This window comes from Lepus europaeus, chromosome 14 (assembly GCF_033115175.1).
Source record: "Lepus europaeus isolate LE1 chromosome 14, mLepTim1.pri, whole genome shotgun sequence".
In the NCBI taxonomy this organism is placed as follows: domain Eukaryota; kingdom Metazoa; phylum Chordata; class Mammalia; order Lagomorpha; family Leporidae; genus Lepus; species Lepus europaeus.
Window position 1 is genome coordinate 19,312,125 of NC_084840.1, and position 21,810 is coordinate 19,333,934.

A 21,810-nucleotide genomic window follows, 5' to 3' on the forward strand; every position below is an offset into this window, starting at 1 on the left:
CCTCCCCTCCCCGCTCCCTGCCCGCTCGCGGTCTCCCTCCCTCTTTCTCCTCCGCGGCTGTCGAGTCGCCTGGCGGCCGCGAGCGCCGAGCGCCTTGCTCCAGTCCCGGCTCGGAACTGAACTGTGCGCGCGCGCGGGTCCTGGAGCCGGGGACGCTGAGCCCAGGGTGCAGGGGGGCAGCCTCGGAGGCCGAGGTTCGGACCGCGCCGAGGCGCGCAGCCGGAGGAGAGCCGCGGAGCCGGGCGGTCCCGGAGCGCGGCCGCGGAAGGCGGGGAGACGGCCGCGAGCCGGGGCAGAGGGCAGAGTGCAAGAGCGGCCTGGCCCGGCGGAGGGCGCCGGCCGGCCGGAAGACAGCGAGCCGCCCGGGACGGCGGCCCCGCGTGGGGCGCGCACCCAGGGTGGCCGTGGGGCGGGAGCGACTCCCGGCCGACGGCGGGGGGCGTGCCCCCTCCCAGCCCGGCCCGCCCGCCGCGTTGCCGGGGCATGTGAGCGCCGGGCCCAGGCTGCCAGCCGCGAGGACCGCCCGCAGCGGGAGAGGAGCCCCGAGCCCAGCGCCCAGCGCCCGGCTGAGTAGTAAGTGCGCCCGTGCGCGCCGTCGCGCCCCTCTCCCCGGCCCTCCCGAGTCTTGACGCTGGCGCCCCCACGGGCCTGGGCACCACGCCGGCTCTCTTCCCTCGGAGTTTCCCTCCTTGGCAAAGTTTTCCGAGCAGGGACGGACCCCCCACCTGTCCCCCCCACCCCCCATAAGGTCGGCGGACCCGGGTCCTGGCGCAGAGGGGTGGCGCCCGCAGGGCCGGGGGCGGCTGCGCCAGTGCCCCCACCGCCCGCCCCTCGCCCACCCGGCGGCGCTGGGTCTTTCTCGCCGGCCCTGGCCGTGCGCGCCCGGATTAAGGATTTCCCGGTGCAAAGCTGGGGGCGACGTGGGCGCGCCCCTGGTGGGGCTCGGATCGCCCCCCCCCCCCCAGCGAGCCGCGGAGCTCCGGGCGCCGGGTGGGCGGGGGCCGGGGGCGCGCCGCTCACCCCTCGGCACGCTGCAGGTTTATTCCCCGGCGGAGCGGCCGGGCGCCGCCTCCTGTTTGTTTTCCGCCCGCGCCGCTCCGGGTCCACCCCCGCCCCCACCGCGGCCGGCTTCCTCCACCCCCACCTCCCGTCCGGCTGCCGCCCGGGCGAGCCTTGCGCCCCGATTTCCCGGGGAAAGCGAGTCGCGCCCAGAGGCAGCGGACGCACTGGGGCCGCGCGGCGCTCCCGGCCGCTCGCCATTGTTGTCGCGCCCCGCGCGTTCCGGACGTAAACACACACACACACACACACACCCGCGCACGCCGTGCACACGTGTCCCGGGCACACGTGTGTGCCGCCCGCGTCCCGCGGAAGCAGCCGCGTCCGGGGAGCGCGAGGACCCGGCGGCCCGGGGAGGGGGCATGTGCAGCTTCCCCCTGGCCCTCCCGGGAGGAGCCGGGCGCTCGCCGGGCCCGCGGCGGCTGCGAGGACTCCGCCGGCTCTCCCGGCATTCGCCTCCCAGACGCGAGCTTGGAGGAAGCCGGAGTTTTCCTGGGAAGTTTGCTTGGACTCGGTGGGGATTTCCGGACAAGGCGCCTTGGGGACGTCGCCGGGGCTGCTGCTGCTGGCCTTGCAAAGCCTCTGCTGTCTGCCGTGTCCCTGGTTGGGGCTCAGCACCTGTGCGCTGGGCAGCATGGGCAGGGTCCCGGCCTCGGGGGAGTGATGTGTGAGGGTGCAGGTTCCCAGTGCAGGAGCCCAGGGGGTGGGGACCACCGAGTGTCCAGTGGCTCAGAGCAGAGAGACTGGAGTTGCATTCCAGCTGCTGCCCCTGGCTCTGTGCCTCAGTTTCCTCGCCTGTAAATGGGGTTCCCGTGAGCAGCGCTCATGTCCCTGAGTGATGCCCAGAGCTGTGCCGGCACACACAAGTGCAGGGTGCGAGTTCCCTGTGACTGAGCGCCTGGGAGCTGGAGGAGTTGTGCCCCGGCAGTTAGGATAGTTCATTCGGGGGAGGGGGGAGTAGGGAGGCCTCACACTGCCCCCGCTCCACTTCCTGTGGCCTGAGTCTTCCCTCTTCCGCCCCCCCCCCCCCCATTTCTTGGCGATGTCCATGAAAGCACTGGGTTGCCGCCTTTCGTCATTCTTAAAAATTGCTCTTGGCCCAGCTGCAGCCTCTGGGGTGGACGTCAGGCCCAGGAAGGAAGTGTCTACCAGGGCGTCCCCCCAGCACCTGCGCCCGGCTGCCGGCTCAGGGTTGAGTGTGATGTGCATCCCTGGGGGCGGCTGGGTTTCCATGGGACCCCAAGGGCAGCATCAGCGGGATGGGTACGGGCCAGCCCGGAGGCTGCACTCTCGTGGGGAAACCTGTAGTTTGGTGTAGCGAAAGCGGGGAGCCAAGGTTGGGCTGTGCCCCACGCACCCTACCTGATTCCGGACCCTGCAGGCGCTCCTAAGCCATGGGCTGAGCGGCAGGAAGAGCAGTTGCTGCTGCCACCTGTGCTCCTTTCCTGACCTTTCACCCCACCCCGGGGTGGTGCTTGGCGCTTGGGGAGCCCACGCGACAGACCCACCTGTTCATCCCTGCAACATGGACATACTGAGCACCCACTGTGCTAGGCAGGGGGCCAGTGAACATAACAGGTAGGTGCTTTTCCAACGGGGAGAAGACGGTGGGGTCTGCACTGGGAGGCCATGAAGGCCACCCTGGAGAGAGGACAGCACAGCCCCCGCCTGTCCCGGAGACCTGCAGGCAGAGGGACCGGCCAGTGCAGAGCCCCTGAGGCTTCTGGGGAGATGGGAGAAATACGAGGAGGCCAGGGCCTGGTCTGGCCGCACCGCACCCACCCAGTAGGACTGGTTAGGGGCCTGGCATTTGTGGTTGGTGAAGCTGTTGGCCAGTTGCGGGCCGGGAGTGATGGGATCTGAGATGGTGGTTTGGAGAGATTATTTGGTGCGCAAGAGGTGGTCGTCATAGGTGCCCCGGGCGAGGGAGATGTTGTGTTTTGCCGTGGACCCTTTTGTCTGTTCCGAATTGAGAACCACGTGCGGGTATAAACTGGACAGAGGAAACAAGGCTTGTAGTGACCCCAGAACGGCTTCCGACCTGGGAGTACGTGTGATAAGGGGTAAGGAGACGGGGTGTAATGATGCAGTGCCCGTTTCGCAACAAGGATTCCACGTATTTGCCCGCCTGCCATGCACACAGACACACGTGGCGATGGCCACAGGGGCTCACCCTGGACCCCGGACAGAGAGCTGACTTTTATGTCCTTGTTTATCTTCTGTTGCTTTCCCCACACTTGCACAGTGGTCATGAATTACTTTTATACACAGGGAAGGAATGCTGTCAAAAAGAGAGATGGCTTCGGCTGCTGGGCGGAGGTTGGCTTGGAGGGGAGCTAGGACGCACGCAGAGGCTGGCCTAGGGGCCTGGGGGGCCTGGGGGCTGTTTGGGAGGCAGAGCCTGTGGCCTCCCTAACACAGCAGCATCGCTCTGTGCTTGCTCAGTGCACAGCTATGTGGTCAGTGGGGCAAGCGTCAGCCATGGCAGGCGGATTCCAGGGCTGGCTGGGCTTAGGGCACTAGGCTGCTGTGATGATGAGCACGTTCAGAGAGACCAGAGAAAGGATTCAGAGCCGAGGAAACACTCCGAGCCTCCTCCTTCCTATCTGTGCAATGGGACAGCAACAGCAATCAAACCTGCTTCTTAGAACTGCTGGGACCTGAATGGATAGGGCTCCGGGTTTGCTGTGGCCAGCCCTGTCCCCTAAAGGGATCTGGGTGTTCTTGACCTTGAGAGGCCCACACGCGAGTGTGCAAAGGCTGGCTCTTCCAGGGCAGCTCCCTGTGCCCGTGTCCAGGAAGCTGACAGCGGCACGGAAGAAGTAGGACTCCAAGGCAGCCGTCCTATTGCGCCCCCGCCCCAGCCACCTTGGGGGTGAAGCTGTGCTGTGCGTGTGAAAAGAGGCCGGCCAGGCCCACAGCGCCCGCCGAGCTCTGAATGGGAGTTATTTTTGCGCAGTGTTTGCTTAAGAGGGCTCGCTCTCTCCTGCCTGAACTCGCTGCGTCCTCACCCTTGGCTCGTCCCTTCCTGGAACCCGGATGTGTGAGCCCGGGAGGCCGTCACCATGCCTGCCACCAGATGGGGAGCCCAGCCCCTGGAGGATGGCTGCCCCCGCCCCTGCCCCTGGAAGGCCGGCCCTGGGTGGTGGGCTTTGCCTGGGGGGGACCCTCCTTCTTTTGGAAGACCGTGAGAGTCGCTAAGGCCAGCTCAGCAGGCCACCGCGCCTCTGCCCGCTTCTCTCCTCAGGGGGTGGCTGGGTTTCTTTTCAAATGCAAATGCTCTGAGCACCTGGGCTGTGGCGTGCCCTCCTGAGGGTCTGTTCTGTGCCACGGGCCCAAGGAGACAGGTGAGTGCACCCGGCTCTGGGCTCTGGGTCCTCCCACGGCAAGGCTCTGTCCCCGTCCTGCGTGGGCCACGGGGCAGACCCCCACCCCACTCCCCAGCCACCACCTGCAGCTCCAGGCGGCTTCTTGGCTGTCCTGTCCCAGGGCCCACCTCTCTGGTGAGGCCCCCAGGCCCCAGCACGGCCCCCTCGCTGCTGGGGAGAGCCGAAGCTGTGGATGGTCACAGAGACGGGGCAGCGGCAGTGGGCAGACCCTGCCAGAGGTCGGGCGGAGGGGGAAAGACTGGGTGTCCCCGCCTCCTCTCAGGGTCTTTGTGGGTGGGTCTCAGGGGCTGAGGTGGGCCGGGGGCCGGGGTGTGCTGTGTGTGGCCTGGCACCTCTGGGGAGCTGCATGAGCTCCTGGCTGCCCAAATGGTGGGGGTTCTAGTGGTGGGGGAGGGGGCATGGTGGAAAGTAAGGATGGAGGAAGTGGGGACAGACCTGCAGCTGCCACCTTTTCCCTAAATAGCCCTCTGGGCGCCGGGCAGCGGTCAGATCTGGAATTTTCTGTGCCCCGGGTAGGAACAGCACCCGGCTGCACTCCCACCCTGCCCTCCTCCAGCAGTGGTCTTAGCATTTAAATGGCCTTGGCATGAGCTCCCCGCGGGGTTGGGGGAGGGGTGTTGGTGTCACCCCTACATTGTTCCGCTGTGGCTTCTGGGGACACGGCCAGGCCAGTGTAGGGTTTCAGCATCTTGGCTCGAGAAGAGTAAGGGGAAGGGTCCGGCCCCCGGGCAGGGGCACTGCGGCTCTTTGGCTCTGGAAGCCCTGCCAGGCCTGCAGCTCCCTGGGGGATCCGCCCCAGAGGCGGCTGGACTGCCCTCCCCATCCCTCCCCTCCCCCCGCTTCCCCTCCCCCGCCCGCCTCCCTTCCCTCTGCCAGGATGGAATGTGCAGCCCGGAGAACTGGACGGGGTGAGAGCCGCTCCCAGAGGGCCTTGCTCCGGCCCCTCCCATCCCCCACGGAGGGGCCCGGGCTGCGCTGCGCTGGGGCAGAGGGGGTGCCACGGGCCGGGGCTGGCCCTGTGGAGGAGCAGCCGGGGAGGCGGGGCGGGCCGGGGCCTGGGGCCCAGCAGGCAGAGCAGCCCCAGCGGCCACCGTCCCACCGAGGCCAGCCTCTTCCCTTGGCTGCGGTTTTTTTTTTGTTTGTTTGTTTAGGTAACCTGGGGCTCCTAATGGTATTCCTATTTCTTGAAGTCAGACAGGCTACTGTTGTGCCGCAAGGTCCTTATATCCCTATTAACACGACCGCGGGTGTTACCTCTGCACACAGTGACTGACCAGCCCATGAAAGAGGAGGGGCCAGGGGTTTTTGCACGGAAGACCAGGGAGTGGGGCTTGTCCCGTGCTGCAGGAGCAATGGCAGGTCCTTCCCTGGGGACAATTAGGAGCCCACCTGAAATCCCTGGGCTCCTGATACCCAGTGGGAAGGAATCCCCCTTGGGCTGGACTAGACAGGGGGGCTTAACCCTTGCCTGGCTTCCAAGAAGGCCCTGGGCAGGGCCCAGCGAAGGCCGAGAGGGGTGAGCGGCGGAGTGCACCCTCCTGCCCCAGCCCTGTTGCAGGAGCCTGGAGTCCCCCAACCTCCCCGGGGGCTCTGGGGCCAGGGCTGCTCCTTTGCAGGGTGCAGCCGGGTGAGAAGGAAGGGGAACAAAAGGTGAATGGGAGGGGCTGCGGCCCTGAGGCAGGGGTAGGGGTCTGGGGCAGGAACCCGGAGCTACCACTGCTGAGGCTGGCTGAGTCCGGTGTGCCCGCCAGTGCCCGCTGGCAGCTGTGGCCCTGGACAGCCCCCTTGGCGCTGGGGAAGCAGGTGGGGCCTCTGAGAGCTGGAGGACCTCAGACTATGGCCGGGAAGCCAGGAGCTGGGGGCAGAGGCCCTGTGTGCGCCCGAGTGTGCGCATTCTCCCCCCACCCTCACCCAGCCCCCCCTGCTTCCGGTGCCCCAAACAGACTGGAGTTTCAGTTCCAGGCTACCTGGGTGGGGCACGGGGTGCTGGTGATCGCCCTCCTGCCTGCCCTTGACTCCTGGTAAATTCAGTTTGCACGCTGATCTGGTCGTGGGAAGCGCAGCCGCCCCACAGCCAGGAGTGAGAACTGGAGGGGGAGTGGGCACAGAGCCAGTGGTGGGGTCCATAGGGTCCCCTGGCTGGGGCTGGGAGGGGGAAGGGCACACCCTCCACGACCAGGGACCCCAGCAGAAATGCCAGCACAGGACACAGGGTTGGAGAGCTGCCTGGAGGGGTCAGGTGGGCAGGCGGCCTTCTCTTTGGTAGCTGAGGGAACCAAGAAGTGAACTTGACTTTGTATGCCAGAGAATCGTAATGAGTAGACAAGTCCAGGTGAATGGTGCTCGCGTGGTCCGTGCAACCGTACACAGTGGCCCTGCTGGCTTTCACAGCGGAACTTTCCCTCTCTTCTACCAGGTTTGCCTGGCCCTAGACGGCACCCCTCACTTGGAGTGATCTTGGCTGTTGGTGGGTCCCTCTCCTGGGCACGGATGGAGCTTGGGGAACCGGTAGCGAGGGGTGAGGGCCTGTGGGTGCGTTGGGCAGTTGGTAAAGATGGGGTTTTTGGAGCAGCTGAGTGCGCGTTGGCTGACTGGCCACAGGTGTCCTGCATCCTGAATCATGATGGGCGAGGTTTGGGAGCTCCCACCTGGGGCAGAGGGAGGTGAGCAAGTCCTCCCTCTCCTGAGCAGCCCCAGCCCCGCCTCAGGCCCTTTTACACTGGGTCTCCTCTGTGCCCGGCCTTTGTCCCCCATCACTCGCACCCCCTTGTCCTTCCGGGGTCCTTATTCTTTGTTGCCCAGGAGGTAACTGCCTGGTCAGGTTGAACTCAGATAGGCACACGGCAAATTAACAGGTGGCCCAGGCACACATTAGCCCTTTACTGCCACGAGCCTGGTTAGTCCAGGGCGTGGTTTAAAGATGGGAACGTGGGGTGGGGGTAGGGGGGAGGCAGACTGGCTGTTAGAGCCTCGGGGGCCTGCTCCTCCGAAGCCATGCCACCAGAGCAGGCTTGTGCAGCTCTGAGGGAGACAAAGAGGAGTAAGCAATTGGCAATGACCCCGAGTGACAGTCGGGAGGCCCAGGGCTGGTGCTTGGGGCAGCATTCAGGATGGACTTCTGAGCCAGGCTTGGGCAGTCAGGGAAGGCTGCCTGTAAGAGGAGCCGCTGTGACCTGAGAGTGAGGAGCTTGCTCAGGAAGAGAATGTGGTACGGGCAGCCCCCCAGCTCCCACAGCTTCCCGAGGCCCCAGCCAGGTCTCCCAGGATGCATTGGGTGGTCTCCCCCTCCCCAGGGGTCCTGAGGAAGGGTGGGTGGTGGGCGTTTGAAGACAAGGTAGCTGGGGCTCCCGGCACGCGGCTTTTCGCAGTGTGTGCGGAGCGTGCACTGTGGTGTGCGCTGCTGGACCCAGGGCATCAGGTGCAGTTACAGCGGCACTGGGGCAGCGTGGCCGTGGCCTGGGCCACCCGGGCTTGGCACCCCGAGCCTCTCCGGCAGCTGCGGGGGTGCCGGCTGGCCCAGGCCAACTGCGAATGAGCCAGGGGGGATGCCTTGCAGCTTCTCTCCTCTCCGCGCCAGCCCCCCGCCCCCCAGGACCGACAACTGTGTCAACAGCGGGTGGATTGTGCTTGGCCTGCAGCCTGCGGGGCTGCCGGGATCGGGCAGGTGCTGGCAGGGGCTGCGGGAGCCCCACGCTGGGCGCGAGCCGGGCCTGGCTGCCAGGGCTGCGGGATAAACAAGGCCGCACACAGGCCCGGGAGGGAGGCCGTGGGCAGCCGGGGGAACAGGTGTGTCAGGAGCTCTGCAGATACAAAGGGCCTCTTGTCTCCCCCTCCCTGGGCCGGGGAGACGGCCCCCTGTCCTTGCTCCTCTCGGGCCAGCGACCGGGTCAGCCGGGGGTCCTGCCTTGGCAGTTTTTCTTTCTTGAGACCGGGTTAGCGTGGACCCTGTAGGGGCAGGTGCCCTGGCTTCTGAACGGAGCTGCTGGCCCTGTGGGCTGTGTGGGACTCAGTTTCCCTGCTGGAAAGACAGGTCAGCCACCCGTGCTAGGGCGCTGAAGCCAGAAACGGATGGGAGGGGGGAGAAGCGCCTGCAGCTTTGGGGCCCACAGGAGGACTGAGCGTCGGGAGTCGGCCGGTGGGGCAGGCAGCGGGCTGGGGGGATGTGGGCCTGGAGGGCAGAGCCCCCTTCTCCCTCCCGCCCTACTCATAAACCAGGCCTTCACCGAGCACCTACTGTGTGCCGTAAGCACCCACTGTGTGCCATGCACTGCCCCAGGGACTGGGAGGCGCTGGAGAACCATCTGGTGGTGCACACACAGATGGGCAGCTTCTGGAGCCTTGGGCAAGTAACCCAACCTCTCTGTCTCCTCTGTGTTCTGGGTGATAACGCGGGCTACAGTCGTGGTTTAACACAAAACGGTGCGTGGCGTAGAGGGAGGGCTCCTGGGAGGTGCCCACTGCCGTCCCTGTTCCTTGGAGAGTGGCGGGGGCTCCAAGCCGTCCACGGCCAGGGAGGTAGGTGGGGAGGCAAGCGGCAGTCCAAGGAAGCACGTGCGTCCAGAGCCGCCCAGGTTCTCTGCGTTGTCCTCCTAAGACGGTCCAGGAGGGGTTTATAGAGGAGGGGTATCATTCGAAGTGGGTTTTGAGTGAGGTGTAGGAGTTTGCTGGCCTAGAGTGCAGGCGGGGCTGCCGCAGGAGCCAGAGCTCGGTGTGATGGCGCAGGTGGCGCCTGCGGTGCGGCGCCATGAGGGTGACTGGTGGGGTGGCCTGGGCCTGCTGCCACGCCCAGGAGTTTCGGGGCGGCTTTGGTCTGAGTGGTGTCTGAAAGGCAGAGTTACAGAGAGAGGCAGAGGTCTTCCATCTGCTGGCTCACTCCCCAGATGGTCTGCCCTGTGGCCGGCCCCTGTGAGGGTGAGGGTGAGGCGGGCAGGTGCAGCCAGCTGGGGCTGTTGGGGTTGTTCCACGCAGTGTCACTGAGTCGTGAGCCTGCCTGGGTTGGGGGCTCTTGTCTGTCCTTGCTACTACGATTTGCATGGAGGAGGTGGGCCTGGCTGCCTCGCTCCTGGCTCAGGAGGCCAGGACCCCTGGCCTGAGACAGGGGCTGGGCGCTGGCCCTCTGCACGGAAGTGGAGGAGGCTCCAGGTTCCAGTAGGCCGCCCCCTGTGCTGCTTTTCCTGTTTGGGCAAAGGCCACAGGAGGCCCCCTGACCTAATGGATCCCCAGGGAGCCCTGGTCTGGCCCTGGGTGCCCTCGGGTCCATGGACCAGCCTCTCGGAACCTCATTCCCAAGTGCGACTTGGCAGGGACACGTTTGAGCCTCCCTGAGATAAAGCGAGGATGCTGCCGTGTGCCTGGGGAGGGCACTGGCGGCCCCCTGCCAGTTTTGGCTGCAACTGCAGAATCCAGATGTGGAGTTGGTGGCAGGGCAGAGAGTGTCTCATGCCCCCATTTTGTGGATGAGGACGTTGAGGTTCCTGTAGGTGGTGGGGCTTCCAGGAGTCTCAGCGGCCACGTGGCAGGACGAGCAACGGCCCACTCTCAGATCTGGCCTGCTGCCTGGCCTCTAGTGCCGAGGATTGTGGGGAGCCCGCTGGGTCTCCTGGCTGTGGCAGGGAGCCCATCGCAAGGCCGGATCTGGAAGGACTTTCGCCTGGACAGAGGCCGCCATTCTCCCCCTCGCCTCCTCACCTGCCACCTTGGCTGTGCCCAGTGTGGACGTCACCCGTTTCCTCTTCCTCTTGGGTAGCCACATGTCTCAGGTGGCTGCCAGGTGAGCTGAGGCCCAGGGGAGCAGCTGGTGCAAAGGGAGATGCTGAGAGGTAGGGCCGGGTGCACCCAGCCAGGTGCTCAGATGTGGCCTGGGTCGCCTTGGAGACTGCCAGAGAGCGCGCAGCAGTGGGTTGGAGTTTTTTTTTCCCAGAGCCCTTGTCCATGTTTACGTGCAATTTACATAGAACCAATACACCGAACACAGTTTTATAGCCTGTCCCCAGGCACAGTGAGATTTGCCTTTTATTATTACTGGTTGTGGTGGTGTTATATGAGAGGCAGAGAGAAAAAAGAGCTCGTATTCACTGGTTCACTTCCCAAACGCCCACTCCTGGGCCAGGCCAGAGCCAGGAGCCCGGAATGAAATCCAGGTCTCCCCTGTGGGTGGCAGGAACCCAATTACCTGGGCCACCAGCGCTGCCTACCAGGATTTGCATTGGCAGGACGCTGGAGTCGGAGCCGGGAGTTGAACCTAGGCACTGTGGTGGGGGACACAGGTGTCTTAAGCGTGAGACCAAATGCGTGCTTCTGGGTCTTTTACTTTATTCTTTCTAAATACCACTGCTTCAAGCTTTGGCTCTTGTCTGTGTCTTCTCGTTCCTGTCTCATTTCCCTGCCTGGCCTCTGCTGTGGGGCGTGGGTGCCGGGGAGCAGAGCCAGCTTGGAGTTGTGGCTGCTGGGGTCAGCACAGGGGGCCGGAGCAGCCACAGGTGTCGCCACTTGTGCGCAGGAACACACAGGCCCCCTCTTCACCTGTGTTAGTGATCAGGGCGCTTCCACGCACAGGTGCACCTGTGCCCGGCAAATTGCAGATGAAGCACGGTTAGAGGCAGGGGTGTTGGCCACAAAGGCGCACCCCTCACTCTCCTTGGGGTCCAGCTTTTGTGCCCAGGTTGGGGAGAGCGAGCCTCCAGGGGCCCTGAGGGTGAGACAGCGTTTCCTTCTCCGTGACGGTGGCCCGAAGAGGCCTTGCAGGAAATGGTGCTGAGGATGAGAGGAGCAGAAAGGAGGAGTGGGGCCGACTGCGATTTTGTTTTTCAGATGGAGGCCGTGTTATTAGCAATTTGTTACATCCGGGTCTCCACCCAAACACATTCTGTTCTGCAGCATTGGAGGCAGGCGCCTGGGGGACCCGGCGGGCGGTTGGACAGGGCCGGGGGACAGATCTGTGGTCTACGATGGACCTGGCTGGGGGCAGCCTGTGCCAGCCCTGTGTGGCGAGGGCCCTCTGGATGGCACCGCGTTCCCACGGTAGCCACGTGGCCCTGGAAAGCAGGGTGCGTGGGCTTGAGCTCCAGGTTCCTGTCCGTGCAGTGGGGTCAGGGCGGTGACTCCCAGAACAGAACGGGGTTCCTGGAGACAGCAGGGCTGGGGAAGACCCCTTGGAGGTGAAGGAGAGTAGCCGGAAGAGGGGGCGCGGGCCCGACGGCCGCCCCTGTGGAAAGAATGGCGCACCAGTGGCACGGCCCCCTGTCTGCGGAAGTGCTGAGCTGGTGGAATTTCGCTGGGTGGCTGCGAGATCGGGGCCGCAGATAGATCTCTGCGCACGCCTGGGCTGTGTGTGTGTGCAGGTTGTCGTGTGGGGGTCCCGGAAGAGAATGGAGAGGGCAGGGCCTGCTCCCCCTCCCCCAGGCTGGCCGCCGTGCTTCCCAGTGCTCAATGCTGGTCACTGCTCCTGGAGGCCAGCGCTCCACCTCCATCAGCTGCTCGCGTAAGTCCCCCTGGTCCTCCTCCCGGCTGTCTGACTTTCACTGGAAGCCACACTCCCCAAGGCCCTGATGCCATGGTGGGGGACTCTGGGGAGCCCCGGCACAGAGAGGGTGAGCTGGGCAGAGAGCCTGGGTCTTGTCTCATCCTGCACCTGCCCCTGAGCTAGCCCCAGTCCCCGGGTCTCTGGGTGGACGGCCATTTCAGCAGACGGCTCAAGGCTCTGCCAGGAGTTGACGAGCGGGTGAGCGCCAAGGCAGGACTTCTCATCCCCTGTGTCCTGCTAAGCGGGGGGCTCCTGGGACCCCGTGGGCCAGGCCGAGGAGCCCTGCTGGGACGGGGCCCACCCTCGCTGCAGGGGTGGGGGACCGGGACTCCCTTCACAATGGGGAGCCGAGGCTGTTTCCGGGATCTTTCAGAATGGGTGGCTCATTCATGCAGGCCAGAGCGTGCGGCTCATTGTCCCGTGGGAAATGCCAGCAGAACTCTTTCTGCTGCTTTCCATTCAAAGATGCTGCCGACCGCCCGAGACCACTCGCCCTGCCCGTGCGGTGGGCTCCTCCGCGTGTGGGGCCAGGGCTGGCAGCTCCGGGGACTCGCTGCCCGTAGCTCTGGTGGCACTGCGTGCGGCCCAGGGGAGCCTGGCGTGTGTGCGACCTGCCTCATTGCTCAGGATGGAAGGCCCTGGTCGTTTTTAAGATTTATTATTTGAAAGGCAGAGTTACACAGAGAGAGAAAGATAGGCAGAGAGAGAGAGGTCTTCCAACCACTGGTTCACTCCCCAAATGGCCGCAATGGCCGGAGCTGTGCCGATCCGAAGCCAGGAGCCAGGAGCTCCTTCCGGGTCTCCCACATGGGTAGAGGGGCCCAAGGACGTGGGCCATCTTCTACTGTGTTCCCAGGCCATAGCAGAGAGCTGGATCAGGAGTGGAGCACCCGAGACTCGAACTGGCGCCCATGTAGGATGCCGGCACTGCAGGCAGCAGCTTTACCCGCTACACCACAGCGCCGGCCTCGCTTGGTGTATATTTGAACAGATGAAGAGCCTGGCCTCTAGGGAGGGGTGCTGAGCTGCATGTGGGGGACAAAACTCCCTCCCCATCGCAGGAGCCGTGGGTGGGAGGCACAGTCAGACCAGGGCTCTCAGTCCTGACTCTGCTGCTTCTGAGCTTGTGATTTCTAGCAAGTCCTAGAACTTTCTTCTTTTTTAAGGTTTTATTTGAAAGGCAGAGTGACAGGGAGAGAGAAAGAGCTTCCATCCACTGGTTCACTCCCTAGATGACTGCCACAGCCAGGCCTGGGCCAGGCTGAAGCCAGGAGCCGGGATCTCCACAGGATCTCCCCTGCATGGGTGCAGGGGCCCAGGTACTTGGGCCACCTGCTGCTACCTTTCCAGCACATTAGCAGGGAGCCAGATTGGAAGTGGAGCAGCCAGGACTTGAACTGGCGCCCCAGCAGGATGTGGCTTAACCCACTGCAGCTAGAAGCCCGATTTTCTCACTCCGTGGTGGGAGATGGCTGCCTCCGCTGGCTGGGATGGCTCTGTGGAGAGCTCGATGTGTTTACAGTGCTCGCTCCAGGGCCTGGAGACCACAAGGCCCTGTGAGCTCTTGCTGTCGTGGCTACTGTGGGGTTGGCTGTTGAGGCTTGTCCTGGGGTGGGGATGGCAGGCTCTCCTGGGGCCCACTTGGATGTGAGGGTCCCTCCCAGGGGTCGTGAGTGTGGCCTCTAGGACTAGGAACAGGAGGAGAGCCCCTCTCCAGGGTGTGGTGCCTGGGGCACCTCCCTCAGCCTCCCACAGCTCTGTTGCCACAGGCAACCGGCCCGATGCCTGCCCTGGCCCTGGCTCGTGACTTAGTCCCTGGGCTGTGGCTCTCAGCCGGCAGCCTCGGCTGAGCACGACACCCGTGTGTTGAAGAGGCTGGGCTGCCGGCTGGCACATGGGGCCTTCCCCAGGGGTTATTCTGTCGCTGAACCCACTCCAGGGTGGGAGCTGCTGTCCCAGGTGTCCAAGGAGCATGGAGCAGGGCTCGGGGCACATGTGGAGCTGGGCTGGGCCATGGACCCCGTTCTGGTCCTGGGGAGCAGCTGGTAAAGGGAAGAAACTTTGCCGTGTGCTGGTAGCAGGAGTGACCTGAGTGACGCGTGTACTCTACTCCTGTCCACCCTAGCTAAACTGGCCCAGGGAGGACGCTTCTGAGCCCAGTGGGTTTGATTTTTATTACACTGGTGGAATCCACTTCGAGTTGGGATGGTTTGGGACATGAAGCCACAGCATTCCCCAACACGGCCACCACCGAGTTCTAATCATCGCAGAAAACAGCTCTGGCCTTCGGACTTCGGTGCCCAGGACCCTGTCCGCAGGGACCTGGCAGGAAGCAGAGGCTGCATGGGTGTGTGGGGCTGCCTCCCCTCCAGCCGCGGTGATGGTGATGGTGCCAGCCCTGGACCGTGGGCTGTCCCCTGGGTACCCAGCCCCCAGGCTCACCAGAGGGAGTCCCTTGGGGTTTGGTGTGCCCATGGGAAGTAATGGCTTCTCAAAGACCCCTGTGCTGTGGTTTTATGTTCATTTTATTTTTTTTTAAGATTTTTTTATTTGAAAGGTAGAGTTTCAGAGAGGCAGGCAGAGAGAGAGAAAAGGGGGGAGAGAGAGAGAAAAGGGGAGAGAGAGAGAGAAAAGGGGAGAGAGAGAGAGAAAAGGGGAGAGAGAGATAGAAAAGGGGAGAGAGAGATAAAAGGGGAGAGAGAAAAGGAGGGAGAGGGAGGGAGAAGGAGAGGGAGAAGGAGAGGGTGAAGGAGAGGAGGTGAGAGAAGGAGGGGAAGAGAACTGCTGGGTCTCCCACACAGATGCAGGGGCCCAAGCACTTGGGCCTTCTTCTGCTTTCCCAGGCCATAGCAGAGAGCTAGCTCGGAAGTGGAGTAGCCAGGACTTGAACTGGCACCCATAAGGGATGCCGGCACTGCAGGCAGCAGCTTTACCTGCTATGCCACAGCGCTGGTTCCTGTTCATTTTATTTGAGAGACAGAAGGAGAGCGATCTTCATCCGCTGGTTCACTCCGCAGACACCCACGACACCCTGTGCAGGGCCAGGCCAAAGCCAGGAGCTCCATCGGAGTCTTTCCATGTGTGTGGCAGGGCTCCAAGCTGCCTCCCAGGGAGCACATTAGCAGGATGGTGGAATCAGGCGTAGGGGTGGGGCCTGGAACTCAGGTACGAAGGAAGGGGCTGGTCCAAGAGCAGCCTCAGCCCCTGTGCACCGCTTTTGGACTTGGAGCCCAGCCGACTTCTAGCTGCTTTCCACCTGCGCCTGCTAGCTTCAGCGTCCTCACTGTGAGCTGGGTCTCGCGCTTAGCTTGTTGGGGTCCTGGATAAATGGTGGTGCTGTCCTGTTCTTTCGTGAGGAGCCCCCATAGCTGGACAGCATGGCCTTAGCGGTGTCAAGGACCTGGACATCCTCGCCGGGGCTCCCAGCTCCTCTCCAGGAGGAGAAAGCGACCGTGGAAAACTGGGGCCTGCAGGGTTGGGTGGTTTGTCCCAGGCCCAGCAGCGAGCGCGTGGCCTAGGGGTCTCCTTCTCGGGTGCAGCATCGTAAACCATCAAATGTGTGGATGCTGTGGCGTCAAGGGACATCACGGCGCCGACACCTGGTGGCCGCCGGGTGGGCTCTGCTTTTATTTTTTCATTTTCTTTGAAATCCAGACACACAGAGGTCTTTTCACTCTGATGCTCCCATCAGCCTGGGCTGGGCCAGGCCCCCAGTTCAATCTGAGCCACCTCTGGAGGTGGCAGGGACCCAGGGACTTGAACCATCATCTGCTGGTGACCCTCCTGCTGTGGTTTCCCCCTCCTCACAGGGGCTCAGTCATGAGCCGGGAGGGAAGGGGTTAAATTCTTCCAACTGCAGAGCTGGTTGGAGCTGGGCCCTTGGTGACCCCTTGGCTAACCCCCTTCCCCTGGGTCAGGTCTGCAGGCTATGGGGGAGGGGAAGCAGGCAGCCAGAGAGCTGGCCCAGTGGAGGCTGAGGGAAGGCTGGGGAGGGGCCTTGCCTCTCTCCCAGTCATAGGATGAAGATGATCAAAGATGTGGGTGGCTTTCCCCCCGGCTCCCTGGGAGACACCAAGGCCCCTCCGGGGTGGGTGGTGGCAGCCTCTGTGAAACCCGGATGTACCCTGGGTGAGAGGGAGCCACAGTGCACTGAGTGGAAAATCAAACAGCAGCGTCAGGTGCACCTGACGGCCAGTGGGACTTGGGGCGGGCCTGCCGTGCGTTTACAGGGATCTGGGTGTCTCAGGGGCCCACAGAAGCCAGGTCTGGGACCCCTAAGGGATCCTTCTCTGCTGCCCTGCCCCAGCAGGGGGCCTGTGCCGCACTCCCTCTGGTAGCACGGATTTCAACTGGACCCTGCTCCTGTGGCCAGGCAAGGCCGGAGCAGTTCTGGGAACCAGGTGGCCACCACCCTGAAGGCCATCGGAGAAGACTGGGGAAGTGAGGGCCTTTTTTTTTTTTTTTTTTTTTTTTAAGGCTTCTTTATTTGAAAAGCAGAGCAACAGAGAGGAACAGAGAGTTTCCAACTGCTGGTTCACTCTCCAAATGCCAGCGAACAGCCAGGGCTGGGCCGGGTCGGAACCAGGAACTCCATCCCACGTGGGCGGCAGGGGCCCAAGCTCTGACGCCACCATCGGCTGCTTTCCCAGGCGTGTTATCGGGGAGCTGCATCGGAGACACAGCAGCTGGGATTCCAACCAGGGCTCTAATGCCAGCATCGCAGCCCGTTGCACTACCATGGCATCGGCACTGATGTTTAAGGGAGGAATAAGACCTCTTTCTCTGGCTTCTTGCCCCCCAGGCCCCTCGAGCTCCCTGCTGAGGACCCCCAAAGCTGCCTTGTGTCTGGGGTGCCTTTGGCTGAGGGAGGCGGTGGGGGTTGGCAGGTTTGGCACCGTCTGGCCCTTTCTAGACACTTCAATTAGTGAGGTTAATTACGGCCCTGCGAGCATGAGCACCCGTCCCCCTGGGGCTGCCGTGCTGTCCCGCCCCCCATGCTTACCCTGTGTTAAGGTCTCCTTGTTGGCAGATTACAGGTGCTGTGAACCTGTGGATTATTAGCAGTTTCCTGCTGTCCATCATGACAAATACCGTGTTAACATACACAACATAAAACGTGCCATGTTAACCATTTCCTGACATGTAGCTTGGGGCGTGAAGTGCGGCCACCGTGTAGTGTAGCCGTCACCCCACCTGCCCATGGAAGCACCGGCCATGCTGCAGCGCTGCGCTCGCCGCTCCCGGTCCCCTCTGCCCAGCCCCCACTGACTCCCACTTCCTCTTGCTGTGCCTGGCGCTGGTTTAAGGACCTCGCGGAGGTGGCGCCAGGTGGTGTCTCCAAGGTTTGTCTGCGTCGGGGCAGGTGGCAGGTGTGCCCCTCGTAGGCTGATCTCTGCTGCGGGTGTTTATAGACGCGTTCTGTTGATCTGCGCATCTCCTAGAAGACACCTGACTGTTTCCCTCTCTGTTGCCGTGAGCATGAGCGGACAACGAACAACTCCAGACCCTACCTTCCACTGGGTTCGCACGCAGAAGTGGGGGTGCCGGGTCCTAGGCTGAGTCCAGCTTTAAGTTTTCAAGGAGCCGGGTAACTTGTCCACGGCGGCTGCACTGTCTTACAGCCCCACGAGCAGGGACGTGTCTGTGGTATTTCCTTTCCTTTCTCTCCTCCCTTTCTCTCCCTTTAGTGTATTTTTTAAAATTTGAGAGGCAGAGAGAAAAAAAAGCTTCTGTTTGCTGGTTTACTCCCCAAATGCTGCAATGGCCAGGACTGAGCCGGAGCCAGGAGCTGGCACACAACCCCGGTTTCCCACGTCAGGTTGTAGGGATCCACCTGCCTGGGCCATCACTGCTTCCTCCCGGGGTGTGCATCGGCAGGAAGCTGGAGCCGGAGCTGGGACTCACAGCCGGGCACCCTGGTGGGCACACAGGCGTCTCAGCTGGCGTCCCAGCTGCTCGGCTGAGTGCCCATTCTCTCTCTTTCTCTGCCCAGCGATGGAGCAGGAGAGTGCTCAGAAGAGGCTGATGGGAATTTGCCGAATTGTTATCAGTGGCCTCCCCCAGCCTGCTGGGAAATGGAGGCCTTTTTTATTTCTTTGTACGCATTTTAAGTTTTGCAAATGGTCTACAGTGAGCACACGTTGCTTTTATGTTCAGAAAGGAATTGATGAACAAATAAGGCCACAGCCGGGCATCGGGCATGCGTGTTGCAAGTGCACGGCTCTGCGTCTTGCTGTTCAGAGTTCAAGGACAGGTGGCCTGGAGGACTGGCAGGAAACAGGACATGGGAGGCGTGAGGCAGGTCAGGGGCCCGGGTGGCGTGTGGCCCCTTGTTCTGTGGGTGGGGCGCTGGCGCTGAGCCTCCCCGGGCCCCCCATGTTGAGCTCCCGGGCTGCGCTTGCGCCGGCTGGCAGAAGCGAGGGAAGCCTGTGTGTGGCCTGTGGAGATACAGAGATTTGCTCTCCCTCAACTTGACTTTGACTTCTCACATCAAATGAACCAGGACCCCTGACCCTCGTGGTGAGAGCCGCACTGGCCAGGCAGAGGTGAAGGGTGTGTGGGAGGCTTGCGATTCAGCAGAGAGACTGGCATAATCCAGTGCGTAAAAGAAGGGACGTGCAGCCTGTCCCTGGGTTCAGCTTCTTGGTCACCACCCCCTGGCCGTGACCGGGGACAGTGGCCCAGCTGCCTTCAGTCCCCAGGTAGTAGTGTTTCCCAGGCCTAATGATGGCAGAGTCGGACGGTCAGGAGCCCTGTGGGTGACACCCGGTGTGCTGTGTCGTCCTTGGCTGTGGTCTGGGTGGGGCTGGGTTCTGTGCTAGGTTGCCTGGTTCAGATCACCTCAGTGGCTCACTTTGTCTGTAAAGTGGGGATACCGATGCCACCTATCTCAGCTGGTGACTGCGGAGGTGAAACCAAGTGCCGCCATAGGCGTGGCCCACGGTAGGTGTGCCGTGACGGTGCGGCGCTGCCAGCTGGGTGGGTGGCACTTGCTTGCTAAGTCTTTTGATTGATTGCCACCTTTTCATTGCCGTTGGCATTGTGGGTTCCCGGAGCCGAGATCCCTCCTAGGATCAGACCTCATCCCACCCCATTGCCAAGTCTTGGTTGAGGGGGTCCTGCCTCGGTTTCTGAAGGGTGCTGGAGCTGGGACATGGGACCCCAGGCCGGCTGCTCCGTGAGCCTCTGTGATGAAGCCAGGGGTGCCCTGTGACCCTGTCCTCTCCCCGCTTCCCTGCCCTTTGGAAATGGAGCCGAAGCCGCTCGTAAATAAAGGGGCCCTGAGCCAGCAGTAGGGGACGGATTCTGCTTCGTGCCAGGCCAGGGGTAGATAACAGGAGAGGAGGTGCCACCAGGCGGGGGGAGGAACCACACAAGCCAGGGCCACCAACGCTGGTCTGGGGGTAGGCAGCAGTGGTGCTTGGGCTAATGTCCCACCCAGAACCACAGGGAGGCCAGTGTGTCTGGGTCCACCATGCAGTGGCTGCACGCGTGTGTCCGGGTCCAGCACGTGGGCCTTAGCCGCCGTGGCTGCACGCATGTGTCCGGGTCCAGCACGTGGGCCTCAGCCGCCGTGGCTGCACGCATGCGTCCAGGTCCACGCCGCTGCACATGCGTCCAAGTCCAGCACCCCGTGACTGCACGAGCATCGGAGTCCAGCATGCGGGCCTTGGCCGCTGTGGCCGTGTGAGCGTCAGACTCTGTGCTGATCAATCCCCAGGCGTCTGTTGCCGATGGAAGGTCAGAGGTGTAAAGAAGTCGCGCCTCGCTTGTGCCGCTTGGAGTGGGCGACCCCCCCCCCCCCCATCTAGGAGCTGTGATGAAGCCGTCAGTCACCTGGCAGGGCCGTGTGCCAGGCCCTGGGCTCTGGCTGTCAGAGCCACGCCCAGGGCTGTCTGTGGTCCCTTGGTAGAGGAAGGAGGGAGTGAGCTTAGAGAGCTGGGGGTGTCAGCTGGTCACAGGGAACCAACTCGGGTCTCCAAGCCTGCGTCTCGCCTTGTACCCCGATGGCACAGTCCACGTGGCTGAGATGGGACACCACAGGGAAGCCGCTGCTGTCCAGCCTCCCCCAGCATGGGGGAGGGAAGCCTGGCACAGAGCTGGTTTGCTTGCTTTTTTTTTTTTTCCCCCCAAGATCTATTTATTTATTTGAGAGGCAGAGTTACAGAAAGGCAGAGGCAGAGAGAAATGTCTTCCATCCCCTGGTTCACTCCCCAGATGGCCGAAATGGCCGCAGCTGGGCTGATCTTAAGCCAGGCACTTCATCCGGGTCTCCCACGTGGGTGCAAGGGCCCAGGCACTTGGGTCATCTTCCACTGCTTTTCCAAGCCACAGCAGAGAGTTGCATCAGGACTCAAACCGGTGCCCCTGTGGGACGCCAGCACTGCAGGCGGTGGCTTAACCGCTGTGCCACTGCGCCGGCCCCCAGAGCTGGTTTCCCGGAGGGCTTTGGCCGCTCATCCTTGTCCCCACCTGCGCCACCCCTCTGGTCTAGCCGACTGCAGGGGGCTCGTGCAGCCTGCGAGCTTGTGTGTCTTGGCCACATAAGCAGTGATGCTGGGTTGGTTTCCCTGGATGCATCTGTACCCCTTTATCCTGTCCACACCGCCTGGAGCCTGAGGAGAGTCCAGGGTGTAAGGAGACAACAAGAGAACATCGGGCAGCCATCGGCTTCAGAGGGCAGCGTGGGGAAGCTTCGTGGGTAAGGTGGAGGGGCTGGCACGCCCGGCTCTCCTTCAGGTGTGCGGCTTGTGCTTGTCTGACCGTGGCCGGTGGGTGGCAGGGACTGACGTCAGAGTTTGCTCCTTCCACCGTGGAGTCCAGTCTTCTCAGGCTGCAGGTGTTACGGTCAAACTTTAGAGCTGGGGAAACGGAGCCTCCCCATGGGCACAGGGCTTGGCTTGGAGTCCGTGGTCGAGGCAGGTGTCCAGCGCAGGTCCGGGTGACAGTGAAGTCTCACCCCCCACCTCCAGAAGGGCCTGGGACATGCGGGCGCCGGGGACCAGACTGGTGGTACCCTGGGCCTGGGAGGGCTGAGGCTAGAGGAAGGGACATAGCAGTCTCTCCTCTCTGACAACTCGCTTCTGACCGCGGTGTGCCAGGGAGCCCGCAGTTCCTCCAGTTTGGTTCTGACATCAGCTCCCGAAGGGCGAGGGCTCGGCACCCCCCCTCCCACTGCAGATGCCAGTCGCAAGCCCCAGGTGGGTTTACCAGTGCTTCCTGACCCCCTTTTCAGGCCTAATTTTAAAAAAAAATTGATTACTTGAGAGGCAGAGAGACAGAGCTCCCATCCTCTGGGTCACTCCCCAAATCCTGCAGTGGCCAGGACTGGGAGCCAGGAAGCCACCCCAGGTCCCCATGAGGGTGGTAGGGACGCAGCTTCTTGGCAGCACAGCTGTCTCCCAAGGTGTGCGTCGATGAGCAGGTAGCGGGAGTCGGGAGCCGGAGCCGGCGCTGGAACCAGGCACTGTGATACGGGACGCAGGTGTATTGGGGTGAGGGGGGAGGCACTATGATACGGGACGCAGGTGTATTGGGGGGAGGGGGGAGGCACTGTGATAGGGGACACAGGTGTATTGGGGTGAGGTGGGGAGGCACTGTGATACGAGACACAGGTGTATTGGGGTGAGGGGGGAGGCACTGTGATACGGGACGCAGGTGTATTGGGGTGAGGGGGGAGGCACTGTGATACGGGACGCAGGTGTATTGGGGGGAGGGGGGAGGCACTGTGATAGGGGACACAGGTGTATTGGGGTGAGGTGGGGAGGCACTGTGATACGAGACACAGGTGTATTGGGGTGAGGAGGGAGGCACTGTGATACGGGACACAGGTGTATTGGG

At 62.9% G+C, this 21,810-nt stretch overlaps 1 protein-coding gene across 5 annotated transcripts in view; it reads left to right on the forward strand.

Annotated features, from left to right (window-relative positions):
• The first annotated feature begins 493 nt into the window (after positions 1 to 493).
• The window catches only part of SOX13 (SRY-box transcription factor 13), a 41,307-nt gene continuing 19,990 nt past the window's right edge, over positions 494 to 21,810 (forward strand). For 4 of the 5 annotated variants that reach the window (XM_062211641.1, XM_062211644.1, XM_062211643.1 and 1 more), the window contains exon 1: positions 494 to 573. The gene's annotated coding sequence lies outside the window, so the exon portion shown is untranslated. Of the gene's footprint in view, positions 574 to 17,550; positions 17,558 to 21,810 lie in introns of those variants that run through there. The other variant, XM_062211642.1, reaches the window with a different exon arrangement.